General features: G+C 38.5%; 1 long non-coding RNA gene across 2 annotated transcripts in view; it reads right to left on the bottom strand.

The window, feature by feature from the left end:
* Positions 1-11,555, bottom strand: part of LOC139031994 (uncharacterized) — a 49,718-nt gene extending 38,163 nt beyond the window's left edge. For both annotated transcript variants that reach the window (XR_011484527.1, XR_011484526.1), the window contains exon 1: positions 11,175-11,555. This is a non-coding gene — a long non-coding RNA (uncharacterized lncRNA). The remainder of the gene's footprint in view (positions 1-11,174) is intronic.
* Between the last annotated feature and the right edge of the window lie 3,211 nt (positions 11,556-14,766).

The raw sequence follows: 14,766 nt of genomic DNA, 5'->3' as shown, positions 1-14,766 counted from the left end.
ATATCTGAGGTTATTGATATTTCTCCTGGAAAACTTGATTCCAGCTTGGGCTTCACCCAGTCCAGCATTTCTCATGATGTACTCTGCATATAAGTTAAATAAGCAGGGTGACAATATACGTCCTTGACCTACTCCTTTCCCAATTTGGAACCAGTCTGTTGTTCCATGCCCAGTACTAACTGTTGCTTCTTGACTTGGATACAGATTTCTCAGGAGGCAGGTCAGGTGGTCTGGTATTCCCATTTCTTTAAGAATTTTCCACTGTTTGTTGTGATCCACACAGTCAAAGGCTTTGGCATAGTCAATAAAGCAAAAGTAGATGTTTTTCTGGCAATTTCTCACTTTTTTGAAGGTCCAGCGGATGTTGGCAATTTGATCTCTGGTTCCTCTGCCTTTTGGAAAACCAGCTTGAACATCTGGAAGTTCACAGTTCATGTATTGTTGAAGCCTGGCTTGGAGAATTTTGAGCATTAATGCTAGCATGTGAGATGAGTGCAACTGTGTGGTAGTTTGAGCATTGTTTGGCATTGCCTTTCTTTGGGATTGGAATGAAAACTGAACTTTTCCAGTCCTGTGGCCACTGCTGAGCTTTCCAAATTGGCTGGCATATTGAGTGCAGCACTTCCACAGCATCATCTTTCAGGATTTGAAATAGCTCAACTGGAATTCCATCACCTCCACTAGCTTTGTTCATAGTGAGGCTTCCTAAGGCCCACTTGACTTCACATTCCAGAATGTCTGGCTCTAGGTGAATGATCACACCATCATGATTATCTGGTCATGAAGATCTTTTTTGTGCAGTTCTTCTGTGTATTTTTGCCACCTGTTCTTAATAGCTTCTGCTTCTGTTAGGTTCATAACGTTTCTGTCCTTTATTGTGCCTATCTTTGCATGAAATGTTCCCTTGGTATCTCTAATTTTCTTGAAGACATCTCTAGTCTTTCCTATTCTAATATTTTATTAGAATAAAAATTTAATATTTTATTTCTAATATTCTCTATTTCTTTGTATTGATCACTGAGGAAGGCTTTCTTATATCTCCTTGCTATTCTTTGGAACTCTACATTCAGATGGGAATATCTTTCCGTTTCTCCTTTGCCTTTTGCTTCCCTTCTTTTCACAGCTGTTTGTAAGGCCTCTTCAGACAGCCATTTTGCGTTTTTTGCATTTCTTTTTCTTGAGGATTATAAGTAATAAATAATAATAAAATGTATAAGCCCATATAGCTAATTTCATTTACTGCACATTTGTTATACAGATATCCTATGACTGCAATCAAGAAATGGTGTAGTTCCAACATGAATGGAACACAGCCCCAGTATTCTTTCCTGGGAAATCCCATGGACAGAGGAGCCTGACTTACAGTCCATCGTGTCACAAAGAGTCACACAACTTAGTGACTAAACTGACATCAACACGAATTTTGGCTGATAGTTTCTTTTATGTTAATAAGTAAGAAGAAAGTGAAACCATAAAACCTTGTGTCAAACTTGAATTAATCCTTTTCTCATTCATTAGATAATTTTTGAATACTGGAAGAATGTTTCTTCAATTTCTTTTGTGCTGTTTTACGATATAGTGACTAGAGATACAGCACATTTTTAAGCTTAATTTCCATCATTAATGTCTTCCCTATCTACTTTCTGCTGTCTAGACAATAAACAAAAGAAGCCAAGTTCTTGAGAGAACCTCTTTTCTATTTCTTTTCCACTGTAACATAACTAGATGAAGGGACAGTCTTTCAAACTTCAGTGAGAATGGACGTTCTTTCCAACTTAAGTGAAATAAAGAAACAACATGAAGAACTGTTTCATCTAGCACAGAACACTAGTTATTTGTAAAATTTATTGATTTTGCTGGTATTAATGGCCATAACTGATTTTGAATTACCACTGTGACATCACTGAGCCCAGAGTAGGGAAGAGGTGAGTGGCAGCATACCGTTATATAGTATTTCCTCTATAGAGTTACAATAAACATAATCTCGAGAGCATAGATAATAGTAACATGTAGTAAAATACTTATGGAGTGATGTTTTGAGTATTTACTACTTTGTTTTATAATGGCTCTTTTATTTTTTTTTAAATTGTAGTTGATTTGCAGTATCATATTAGGTGTTCATGCTATGGTTTTGGAGAAGACTCTTAAGAGTCCCTTGGACAGCAAGATCAAGCCAGTCAATCATAAAGGATATCAACCCTGAACATTCACTGGAAAGACTGAGGCTGAAGCTAAAGCTCCAATGCTTTGGTCACCTGATGCAAAGAGCTGACTCATTGGGAAATATTGAAGGCAGAAGAAGGGAGCAGCGGAGGCAGAGATGGTTAGATAGCATCCCAAGTCAATGGACATGAATTTGAGCAAGCTCTGGGAAAAAGTGAAGGACAGAGAGTCTGGCGTGCTGTAGTCCACGGGGTCACAGAGTAGGACACGAATTAGCAACCGAACAACAAAAACAACCATCATGTTAGATGTGCAGCACCCTTTCCCCTTCAGTAACGGTGAGTTTGTTTTCTATGTCTGTGAGTACCTTTCATCATGCAACTAAGTTTATTTGTATCTTCGTTTTGCAACTAAGTTTATTTGTACCTTTATTTGTACCTTTTTTTTTAGATTTGAAATATAATAATATCATATGATACGTGTCTTTGTCAGACTTACTTCACTTAGTATGATAATCTCTAGATTCATCCATGTTGCTGCAAATGGCATTATTTCATTTTTTTAGGGTTGAGTAACCCATCCATATATATATATGGATGGAATGACATGTATATATATACCACACCCCAATGTTCACAGCAGCACTGTTACAACACCCAAGACATGGAACCAGCCAAAATGTCTATCTTTGTTTTGGGGGTTTTTTGGTTTTTGGGTTTTGGGTTTTTGTTTTTTGGTTTTTGGTTTTTATTTTGGAGTACAATTTCTTTACAAGGTTACGTTCAAGTCTGTTGTACAACAAAGCAAATCAGCTGTATGTACACATCTATCCTCTCCCTCTTGAGCCTCCCTTCCACACTCCTCACCGCATCCCACCCATCCCACGCCGCCAGGTCATCACAGAGCAGCCCTGTGCTGCACAGGAGTTTCCCACCAGCAATCTTACACAAGGTAAGGCTTTCCAGGTGGCGCAGTGGTTAAAGAATCTGCCTGCCAAGCAGGGGACTCAAGAGACACGGCCTAGATCCCTGGATCAGGAAGACCCCTGGAGGCGGAAATGGCAACCTTCTTCAGTTTTCTTGCCTGGGAAATCCCATGGACAGAGGAGCCTGGTATACAGTCCATGGCGTGTCAAAGAGTCAGACACAACTTAGCAACTAAACCAATATATATGTGTCAGTGCATGTTTCCAATACTTAACTGTAAGTGTAACACTTAACTGTAAATTTATAGCTTTTCACTTTTCATAATGACTGCATTTAATGACCAGCTCATAGAATTTCTGCAAATTTAAGAATCAGCCCTCACAAGCTAGTATGAGCTTTCTCCAACATACCATCGGATGTTGGTCTCTTAGCATTGCTTTAGACTGAAATTCGAGAAATCAGATAAGTCTACATCTACCACGCCCCTCCCCAAGTTCCATATACTTTTCCTTTGATCATGGTTTTCATCCTCATTGTTTTTGTCTCTGCCTCCATGGAACACCTATGATTCTAAAGATAAATCACTGATTCTCTATTTCCATATCAATAACATTCACTTTCATAGTGTGGGCTTTTTCTTTGAATTTACACTTTTTTTCCCATGAACCTGGGAAAATCTCTCATGTTTGAATCAGATTTCTGCAGTATAAATTCTGCTTTTCACTACCATTGTATCCTTCCTTTCTTGTTAACTTCCAGGGTCCTATTATTATGTTTTTGGTTTAGGCATTTATGGAAACACTTTTATTTTTAAACCATTATAGAGAAGAGACAAGAGTGGTCTACTGTCTCAAATTCCACGAATCACACTGTATATCTATATAGAGGGAAAAAATAGAAAGATGCTGGACAAGAGAAAGGATAAAAATTCAGTAAGTTCAATGTAATTTTCTTACATATGAAATGAATTACATAGTCATCATGAAGTAACTTACTATCTCTCACACTAGCCAATTTCCACATCTTTTTTCAATTTTCTAAAATTTGTATCACCAACTGTAATATTCATAAAAACAGTAATGTTTAAATTTTATACTAATAAATAACAAACTCTAACAAAATAATTTGACGAGGGCATTCATTTTTATTTTCTGTGAATGACAGGAAAATACAATGGAGGACTTTGTCACTTATGATAAAGAAAACAGACTAATCAAATTCAAGTAAAAGAGAACATTTCCTCTAGCCAATTAGTCAACTAACAAGCTCTTTTATAGTTTACTAATTCATAAACTCTGTGTCCTTATTAAACAGGGCAGAGAGCTTGCAGCACAGTACCTAAATTAGCATAGTATTTTTAGGTTCAAATGTTTTGCTTTTATATTCCTTAAAGTAGACTCTCTCTTAAAGAGAAGATGTGTCTTTCTGATTTCATATTTTCTGTATGTAAAAAGGACTTGATATTGTTTTTCCATACATGTATTTTCTTCCTATCTTGATCTTCCCTCTCCTTGTGATTTTTGATTTCTACTTCCTAGAGTCTGAGTCTTCTTGAATGATATTGAGAACCTCCCATTTTTTTTAAAACTTCTTCTGATTCCTTACCCATAAATATCCTTACGTATCGTTAGGAATATACTGTCTCCATTCTTTTGACTTGTTTTAGTTTACTTATTTTTAATTAAAGGATAATTACTTTACAATATTGTGTTGGTTTCTGCCATATATCAACATGAATCAGCCACGGGTATATGTATGTCCCCTCCTTCTTGGACCTTCCATCTCCATTCTTGAAATTATAAACCTTCTTTGAGAATTCAGGATATTTCCCTTCCCTCACCTTTCCATAGACTCTACACTGTTGCTTTTGTTTTTTCTCTTTCTATAGTCATCATCCAATGAGGAAAGAGTCCTCTGTGTTTACCAGAATGCCTGCCTTCCTGAGTGCTGGTTCTTAGATCAACATTTGGAAAGCAACATGGTAAGAAAATCCCTCTATCTCATTTCTTGTGTTGCTCAGGTCTTCATCATATGCAGCTTTATTACACTGAATTAAAACGACCCCCTAATCCTATTGCTTCCCTGGTGGCTCAGAGGTTAAAGTGTCTGCCTCCAATGCGGGAGACCTAGGTTCAATCCCTGGGTTGGGAAGATCCCCTGGAGAAGGAAATGGCAACCCATTTCAGTATTCTTGCCTGGAGAATCCCATGGATGAAGGAGCCCGGTAGGCTACAATCCAAGGGGTCACAAAGAGTTGGACACAACTGAACGACTTCACTCACTCACTCACTCACTCAATCCTATTGCTAGATTCTTTGATACTTCAAATTACTAGATTACACTGAAAATGATTATATCCAGGATATAAAGCTTCTGGTCTCTCTGCCTAATTCCCTAGTCTTATTCAAGGGAACCAAACCTCTCAAGACTCAATGCTCTCAGTCCTTTAATGCATCCTGCTTTGTTCTTTTCTAAAAGTTTCAGGTTCTGAATGGATCCAGAAGTGTGTTTTGGAAGGTATAATACATTGGCCCTTTCAAAAGTAAAATCCACGGAGCAGGGGAATAAATGGCTGCTTATCCTTTTGAACGATCTCTGGAGATTTTGTCTGGAGACCAGATGGTATTAGTAGAGGGGTAAAACATCTTCTCCCCTTCTTTCAGACAGATGAGATAATACTGTTACATAAGATAAGGTGTGAAAAGGTCACCTGTGCTTTTTTTGAATAGTTAGTTCCACTGATGTTTATTTATTCGTCGACGTAGATATATTCAATCAACGTGTAACTGGGCATGACTTTTATATTATCACTAGAGTCTAGTCAATTAATATACAAGTCTAAAGTATATAGATGGATGCATCAATGGAAAGAAAGAAAGAAAAGAAAAGAGGAAGGAAGAAAGAAAGGTGCAAATTGGATATTCTCAGGGACAAACCTTAACCAACAGGTACTGGAATCAAAGACTAAATGTCACAGACTCCTATCTCTATGTGGAGCTGTTCTGAAATGTGCTATACCTGACTCCTTAAAGGGTCCCCATCAGGGCTGAGATCTAGATGCCCACTTTTTATTGATGTTCCCTGACTTCCTCACGTGTGCTTGCTGCCTCTCAAATAAACTACTTGCACCCAAGTCCTTATCTCAATGTTGCTTTTGGGTGAAATCAAGCCAAGATACAGATCTTGTAAAAGTAGTACATATTAATTTTCCTCTTGGTGTGGAATAAGAATTTCAGTCTGAAATTTTAGCATAGAACAATAATCAGATATTATCAGTCTTTAGATGGCAATGCCATCACATACAATAAGCTCTCGTATTATTTTTTAATTCCTATTCCTTACGTCCCCTTCATCCTTGGTTGACCTCTGCTCTATGACCATGAGTTAATAAGAATCGTTCAGCAGCCCATGACCTTCTCTGATACTTTCATTTCTCCTTCAGCTGGTCTACAAAAAGGCAGTTCCTCACAGGATGCCTTTTGAAGTGACCAGAAGATGGAAAAAGCCAATGGAAGACTCTCCTCTGAATGTCTGGGCTGTTTACTTTTACTCTCTCCCTCCATATTAATATTGAGCCAATACAATCCATCCATAAGGACTTAACAATGAACTACTGAGTTACTAGCAAATTTACCAGGTACTTACACTAGTCCCAAAATCTCCATGAGGGTCTTTAGAAGAGTTATACATAAGTGACAAAAACCTTAGGTAAATTTACACACAGCTGAATGCTATTTACAGAGACAATGCAAGTCTTCCTGCTGATTTTCATATTTGAATATTTTTAGGGCAGCTGTAAAAATCTTTGCTTCTCAGATGGCGCAGTTGGTAAAGAATCCGCCTGCCATTGCAGGACATGCAGAAGGCACAGTTTCAAATCCTGGGTCAGGAAGATCCCCTAGAAAAGGAAATGGCAACCCACTCCAGTATTCTTGCCTGGAAAATGCCATGGACAGAGGAGCCTGGTGGGCTACAGTCCATGGGGTCTCAAAGAGTCGGACACAACTAAGTAGGCACACAAGCACACATGGATGAAAGTTTCTACTTGTCTTGCTTTTCTGGTTCAGCCATATAGATTCCTTACTCTACAAAGAAGAACAAAGCTACTGTTTAATTTTTTGTTTTAAATTGGCAGATATTATATTAGGGAAAGGTAAAGAAGTTGTGGAGCCTCCACACACATGTGGGGAAAGCTGCTTCCATCTGTCAACACTTCCCAGGGAGGCAAGACTTGTTGCTGGCACTGCTTGTTCTATAAAGAAGCAGATGGCCCATAAGAAGCTGTTTCTTCAGTTTCATTTGCTTGCAACAAAAGCACTAAAGCTCTGGCTTTGGACTGGGGCTCCCACGACTAAGTGATCTAATCAATTCGCCTCTGAGATAAAGATTCAGATGAGGGTCATCCCAAAGTCAAACAAATGATTCCCAGGACATCCACAAGAGGATTGGCTTTGGGGGCCATTCAAACTCAAAGGGATGCTGCACAATGCCAAAGAAAATTTTACTCAACTTTATCCTAAACTTATAAGCTTCAGTGGACATGAGTGTGGGACTGTGGTCAGATCCTTCTGGAGATTAATTATGATGGGTCTCTTGGAGAGTGATGGGTGACCTGTGCTGGAGTGAAATGGACCTCACTATCCATAGCATCACCATCATCATGCTATGACCAAATGACCCAGGCACATTTTCTGGGTTGACTTGAATTTATTCCTTCTTCACCTCTAGGTTCACTGCCAAAGGATACTGTAGCCTCAGACCCAAGAGTTCCCTCTCACAGAGCCATAGACACAAGTATGTCTTAGCATCATTAAAACCATGGGATTAAGAGTAATGACTTCCCTGATGGCTCAGTGGTGGTAAAAAAAAAAAAAAAAAAAAAATCCAGCTGCCAATGCAGGAGAACAGATTTGATCCCTGAGTTGGGAATTTCCCCTGGAGAAGGAAATGGCAACCCATTCCCATATTCTTGCCTGGGAAATCCCAAGGACAGAGGAGCCTGGTGGGTTATAGTCCATGGGGTCACAAAAGAGTCAGACATGACTTAGCGACAGAAACAACAACAGCAACAAAAGTAACTGTCCCCCAGACCTTCCTCAGATATGAGGCTGAGATACGATATGGTAGATCAGCAGATATGAGATAAGATATGAGGATCAGCAGGCTTGAAATCCAATACATATGTAACTAATACTTACTGAGCATTCACCTGAACCAGATCCTGTTCTATGTGGTCTATATTCTATGGCATATTGGTTGTTCAAGAGATGGATACCACAATCTACCCCATCTCCTATACTCTCCTTTTAGAGTGATATTGACACTCATCCTATTCAGGGGTAAGATCTGTGACCTTTCCCACTGAACCAGAATGGACATTTATGGCTACTTCATTCAAAGGTATATGGAAGAAGTGACACCATGTGAGTTCTGAGGCTAGTTCTTTGAGGGTGATACACCTTCCATGTATGTCTGTTGGAATATTTGCTCTTGGAACCCAGCCTCCATGCTGCAAAGAAGGCCAAGCCACATGGGGAGTCCAGATGGAAGTGTTCCAACCAACAACCCTAGCTGAGGTCAAAGTGACTCCAGCCCTAGACACCATCTGACTGCAATTGCAAAACAGACCCTCTGCAGGAATGATGAAGCTGAACCCAATCAACTGCTAAAACCATGAGCAACAAAGTAAAACAATTGTTCTTATTTCAACACAGTAAATCTTGAGTTATTATACAATAATAGATCAATGCAATATATTTATAAACTTATTTAATCTTTATAAAAATTCATGAATTGGGTAATATTATTCCTACTTTACAGATGTGGGAAAAGTAGAGCATTGAATGGTTAGGTCATGTGCACAATGTAAATAGTAAAGCTTGGTTTCAAACCCAAAGAGTCTGCTTTATTACGTTTTATGCTCTTAATTTCTATACTGCTTCTTTTACGCCTCCTTTCCCTTTAAAAGGACACTGAGAGCAAGGAAAAATGAAAAACCAGTGCCAGAGAGGTGGGAGAGGGACTGGTTTTTCAAGTACATTGCATCTATCAATTCAAAATTCCTTTAGCTATGAGTTCCCATCCTACCTACTGGGCAAATACAAACCTCTTTGGGAAACTAGCAGCAATTCCTTTCTACATCTGAAATGCCAGGAGCTGGTGCTAAACACAGCCCCAAAGAAGTCATTCATTTCCCATTCTCTTCTGCCTCATCTCCATTACCCGGAGAATTTACCTACCCTCTCTGACCCTAGGAATCACCTCTGGAGAACACCAATTTCTCTAGGGTGCTTTACAAAACCAACAAGCTTCACCAGCCAGGAGCTGGTGCTAAACACAGCCCCAAAGAAGCCATTCATGTCCCTCCATTCTCTTCTGCATCATCTCCATTACCCAGAGAATTTACCTACCCTCTCTGACCCTAGGAATCACCTCTGGAGAACACCAATTTCTCTAGGGTGCTTTACAAAACCAACAACCTTCACCATTAAATCTGAATCCTGGAGACAGGAACTATGTAAATAGAGAGATAAGAGTGCTTAGTCGTGTCCAACTTTGCAATCCCATGGACTGTAACCCACCAAGCTCCTCTGTCCATGGGATATTTCAGACAGGAATGCTGGAGTGGGTTGCCATTTTCTACTTCAAGGGGTCTTCCTGACCCAGGGACTGAATGATACCTTCTATGTCTCTGCATTGCAGGAGGATTCTTTACCTACTGAGCCATCAGGGAAGCCCCATTGTGTAAATAATCAGCAGCAATTCCACAGCAGCCAGCTAGCAGATCCAGAAGTGGCCCACTGGATTTGTGGGAGGTTGAGAATAGAGTGATTTGAGCCAGATTCCCAGAGAGGACTTGAACGAACTCTTCATACTTAGCATTCAATGTGGAAAGTGCCAGGGAATTTGTAATAATGTCACATGAAACATCATACCCAGCTGCCTCAACCAACCAGCAGCCCAGATGTTTTGATGACTTCTTAGGTTGTGACTTTCTTTGTACTCCAGGAAGACTGGCATTAACTTTAATGAGCACAGCCTTCTGGGAGTGAGCGATCCTAGAGAGAAAAACAAGTTACATAAAAATCATGTCTAAGTGTTTACGAGTAAAATTCAAAGCCAGCCCACACCACAGGGACGGCCAGCTGAAATCAGAGCAAGTGGGGATACCAGCAACATGGCTTTCTTAAGGATGATAAATTGTTTCTAACCTCAGAAGTTACAGAGATGATTCTCCAAACTGTTCATTTTTTAATACCAGCCTAATTACCCCTTCAGCTTCACTACAGATTCCGCAGCACTGGCAGGAAAATCTACCAGCATTAAAAAGACATTAAATTACTGAGTCTCAGACAGGCAACTTCAAATTAAAACTGCTCATGTGAAAATAAAAGTCCAGATGAATCAGTATTTTCCTTTTAGTTCTTTCTGGTCCCTTCTAGTGCCTCAGATCTATCCTGCTTGGCCATGGGAGTCTCTCATGCCCGACACATGGCCCTCTCCCGTGCTCCCTCCATCCCACACTTTTGCTCCCAGACTCTCTAGAGTTGACATCACATGCATACCTCAGTTTACACTAGGAAACATTTTCTTACAAAGTGTCTCGCAAATCTTTTTTAATTTATTTATTTTTAATTGGAAGATAACTGCTTTACAATGTCGTATTGGTTTGTGACGTACATCAATATGAATGATTCATAGGTGTCTATCAGATTTTTGTAAGCTGTATTCATAGCCCCCCTTACTTGTTTTATGTTCCCAAAGTCTTTGTTTTTTTAATCTAATAGTCCAAAAATATGTGCTCCCCCAACCCCATTCTTTAATCCCAGTTTTCTCTAAACCACTCTTCCCTCTCCATGACTATCCCTTCAAGTCACCTACAGATAGTTAGAACACAGAAAAACACTGAGGGGAGAAGGGTTGGGGTATGGCTTTGTGATTTCCCATCTCCTAATTGACAGTTCTGAAATTCTAGAAGGTTTTCTGACCACTGAGTGTACCTCCAAATGTCCATGAGACAAATGCCACGCAGCTCACTGTGAGTTGAACTAAAATTTAATTCAGGAATTAAAACATGGGACTTACCTGGTGGTTCAGTGATTGAGACTTTGCTTTCTAATGCAAAGGTTTTGCAGGTTTGACCTTGGGTTGAGGAGCTAAGATCCCATATGCCTTGTGGCCAGAAAACCAAAATATAAAAAGCAGAAGTTGTGTTGTAATGGATTCATTAAAGACTTTTAAAATGGTCCACATCAAAAAAAATCTAAAGAGAATTAAAACACATTCTTCACCTATGAGCATCCTGCCTTTCTAATGAACCTATCTTTAGAGTTTAAGACAGGAGCCAAATCTCAAATTTCAGGTCATTAAAATGCACAGCACATTGGAAAGTGGACAGGTGCTAAATCATGTCTTCTGGCCACACTCCACTTGCAGTAATGATGACTGGTGCCCGAAAATCCCCTCTGTGACATGCGAATGAGATGTGCAATTGTTTTGCCCTGTTTAATAGCTGAGATGTTGTCCCCTGAGGATCCGTCTCACATGGACACGGTCTCTTATCGTACTTGCAGGAAGTGCTTTCTGAAGTTTAGAGGCCCTCCCTAAAGTAGCCCCCACAACTCACCACAAAATAAGGAAGCTGGGGTACCACCAAAACATCCTTTATACTAACTTATGGATCTCTGCTGTCTTCACAATTCCTTTTCCTAAGTCTCTCCAAACACAAAAGGATGATTATCAAAACTGAAATATTTCTGCAAAATATGTTTCTTAACCTTCAAAGTGCAAATGGCTGAGATTTCCCAAGATTGGAAGAGAAATCATCCAGGAGAAAAGCCTTGGTGTGCTGCATCCCTACTCCTCAGCAATAAGACAAACTGATACACACACCAAAGCATTATGCTGAGTGGGAAAAAGTGAGTCTCAAAATGCTATCTACCCTGTGGTTCCAATTACATAAAATTATTAAAATGACAAAATTACAGAAATGGAGAAGAATGGAGGCCATCAGAGAGTGAGAGTGGGGGAGGCGGTGGAAAGAAAATAGGTGTAGCTATAAAATAGCAATATGGGGGATCCTTGTGGGGACAGAACAATTCTGTATCTTGACTTCATCAAGGTCAATATTCTGGTTGCAATGTTGTACTACAGTACTATTGTAGTACTATTAAAGTATTATTATTGTACTATTGTATCAATACTATAGCTTTGCAAGATGTTACCACTGGGGGGAACTAGGTGAAGGATATAAGGGATAGCTACTGTTTCTTACAACTGCATGCAAATATACAACAATATCAAAATAAGAGCTTAATTTAAGAAAGGGAAAAAAAGAAATCATTGGATTGAAACTGACAGAACCAGGCTCTAGCTCAAGGTTTGCCAATAACAAGCACAGGCCAAGTCATCCAATCTCTTTCATTCCGTTTCACCATCTGTGAAATGGGGTTGGACCAGACCATCTCTGAGGTCTCTGTGATTTCAACAGCCAAGTGATTTCAGACTGGCTCCTGGTGTATAACAGCCTTTGAAACAGCAGGGGCCATCTGAAGAATCAAGCTACCATAGCAGAATCAGGGGGGTTACATAAATAGTCTCTGTAAATACAAAAAAAACTGTAATTTACAAAAAAACCCCACAAACCTAGCATCTATTAAACATAACATACTATGAGATGAACAGAGAAATATTTGGAAGATGAAAATTTTAAGCATAATAGTACCTCAGCATTAAGGTCATGATGGGTTAAAGAAATATTCTGTAGGATAGCATGATTGAACAGTATATCTTGTTAGCTATAAACAAAGAAATTTAGCCAGCATTTCTGCCATCTTGATATAGCACACCTACATCACCCTCTCATTTTCCGGTCTCTTTCCATTGCTAAACTATTCTTGTTCATAATGTTCTTCTTTCTGGGGAAACCACAACATACAAAACAGGAAGTTCTTTAATACAACTTACAGTTTTAGAATGGGAAAAACCCAAGCAACTGATTAAGAAATGAAAATTTTAGTAAAACTTTTGTTTGCTTTTCATATCACCAAATAACCAGCCTGCTTTTACTCATCCAATAAACTAAATTGAGTAGTTTATTTGGCATCAAACATAATCAGTGTCAAAACATCAACAAGCTGGGTAATCTATTACATCAAATCAGCAATCTTTATTTTTCCCTGGAAAAAAAAAAAAGATGTCTTTTTCAATGTACATTTCTTCAAGGAACAGTAAATATTGTTAAAGAAAACCAGAAGGAAGAAACTAACAAAACAGTATGCAGTCACCAACATCTTTAGGTAAGATTTGATAAGTCCAGGGAGTGTTCAGATTCATCAATTATCATGGAACTAGATTCCATGGTGGATTTTGATATTCAAATAACTCAAACATTCTATCATTACACGTACTAAAACTATGTGCAATATAATTTATCCTCATTTGATGGCTGAGTACCCATAATAAAAATTTTGCACAATCTCTGATAAACATGACCTCATTTGCTACTGAACAATGCTGAGATGCAAATGGGCTTGATGAATTTGATGGAACCTATTTGAACTTGTGAAAATAAAGGGCATCACTTTAAATTTTGAAACCACCCCCAATACTACTGTCTTAATTATTCCCTTTCTCTCTTCAATTCAAATTCTCAGGCAGAAAATGGCCTCCTTGGATTTCAGCTACTGGCATTTTTCCATCAAAGGTTGAAGGAAATGTCTTCCCTAATGCTTTTGTCTTCTACTTCTCTCCTCCTAGTTATTAATCTCTCAAGATTCAGAAGACTCTGTATTATTTAATATTCAGAAGCTTCACACACTAGTTTTGTAATATCAGTGCTATTTGCTGGCTCAACTTTTGCCACCTTTAATATTTCCTTCACTTTCTCTATATGAAAAAATTTGCCCACAAACCTTAATACAGTTCCTGTTACTTGTAAGGCATATTATTTTCATTGCATTTATTGTCTGAGTATGCAGGAATAGGCTTAAATATTTAAGAATTGATGTTATCTGTTCCTATTAAGACATTCCAAAAAGCATTCCAATGCTTTTTCATCATGAGAAATTTGCAAAAATAATGATAGGCCATGTTTTTTTTTTCTAGATTAGTCTTGAAATGTCATACTTAACATAATTTCAAGAACAAACAATAATAATAGTATCATAAGCACAGCATTTTAATGAAACACAACATTTTCCACCAGATATATCTAGCTATCTGACATCAGTTAAAGATAGGAAAGCCATTTTTCAAAAGAAAAAAAGCATATGACTTACTTAATTGTGTCTACTTGTGAAATTACAGGGACTCTGCAAAGATCACTGGATCATAAAGCGGGGCTGTTTGCAGCGGTTCTGTCTGAAGCACTTAGAAAATTTATCTGGTTATGGGGCTTTAAGAAGACATTGAGGAGGATCACAAAGCTTTTTTTCTTTTTACCAACCAAAGCAAATACTTTTTATTAAATCTCTTTTTTAGTTGGTTAAATCTCAATATTATAAAGGACACTTTAAAAAAAGAAAGAACTCTGACCCTTATCAAAAGTTTAAAACACTCTCACATCCTGCTACCAAATGGCCATTGGTCCTCCATTTAAACAGGGCAAGAAATATAATTCAGCACTTCCCAAATCAGAATCATCTAACTTGCTTCTAATAATCCAGATTCTGACAAA

Source organism: Odocoileus virginianus, chromosome 29, assembly GCF_023699985.2.
Source record: "Odocoileus virginianus isolate 20LAN1187 ecotype Illinois chromosome 29, Ovbor_1.2, whole genome shotgun sequence".
NCBI classification, from domain to species: Eukaryota; Metazoa; Chordata; class Mammalia; order Artiodactyla; family Cervidae; genus Odocoileus; species Odocoileus virginianus.
Note: the sequence above shows the minus strand (reverse complement) of the source record. Positions and strands in the feature narration are given on the sequence as shown.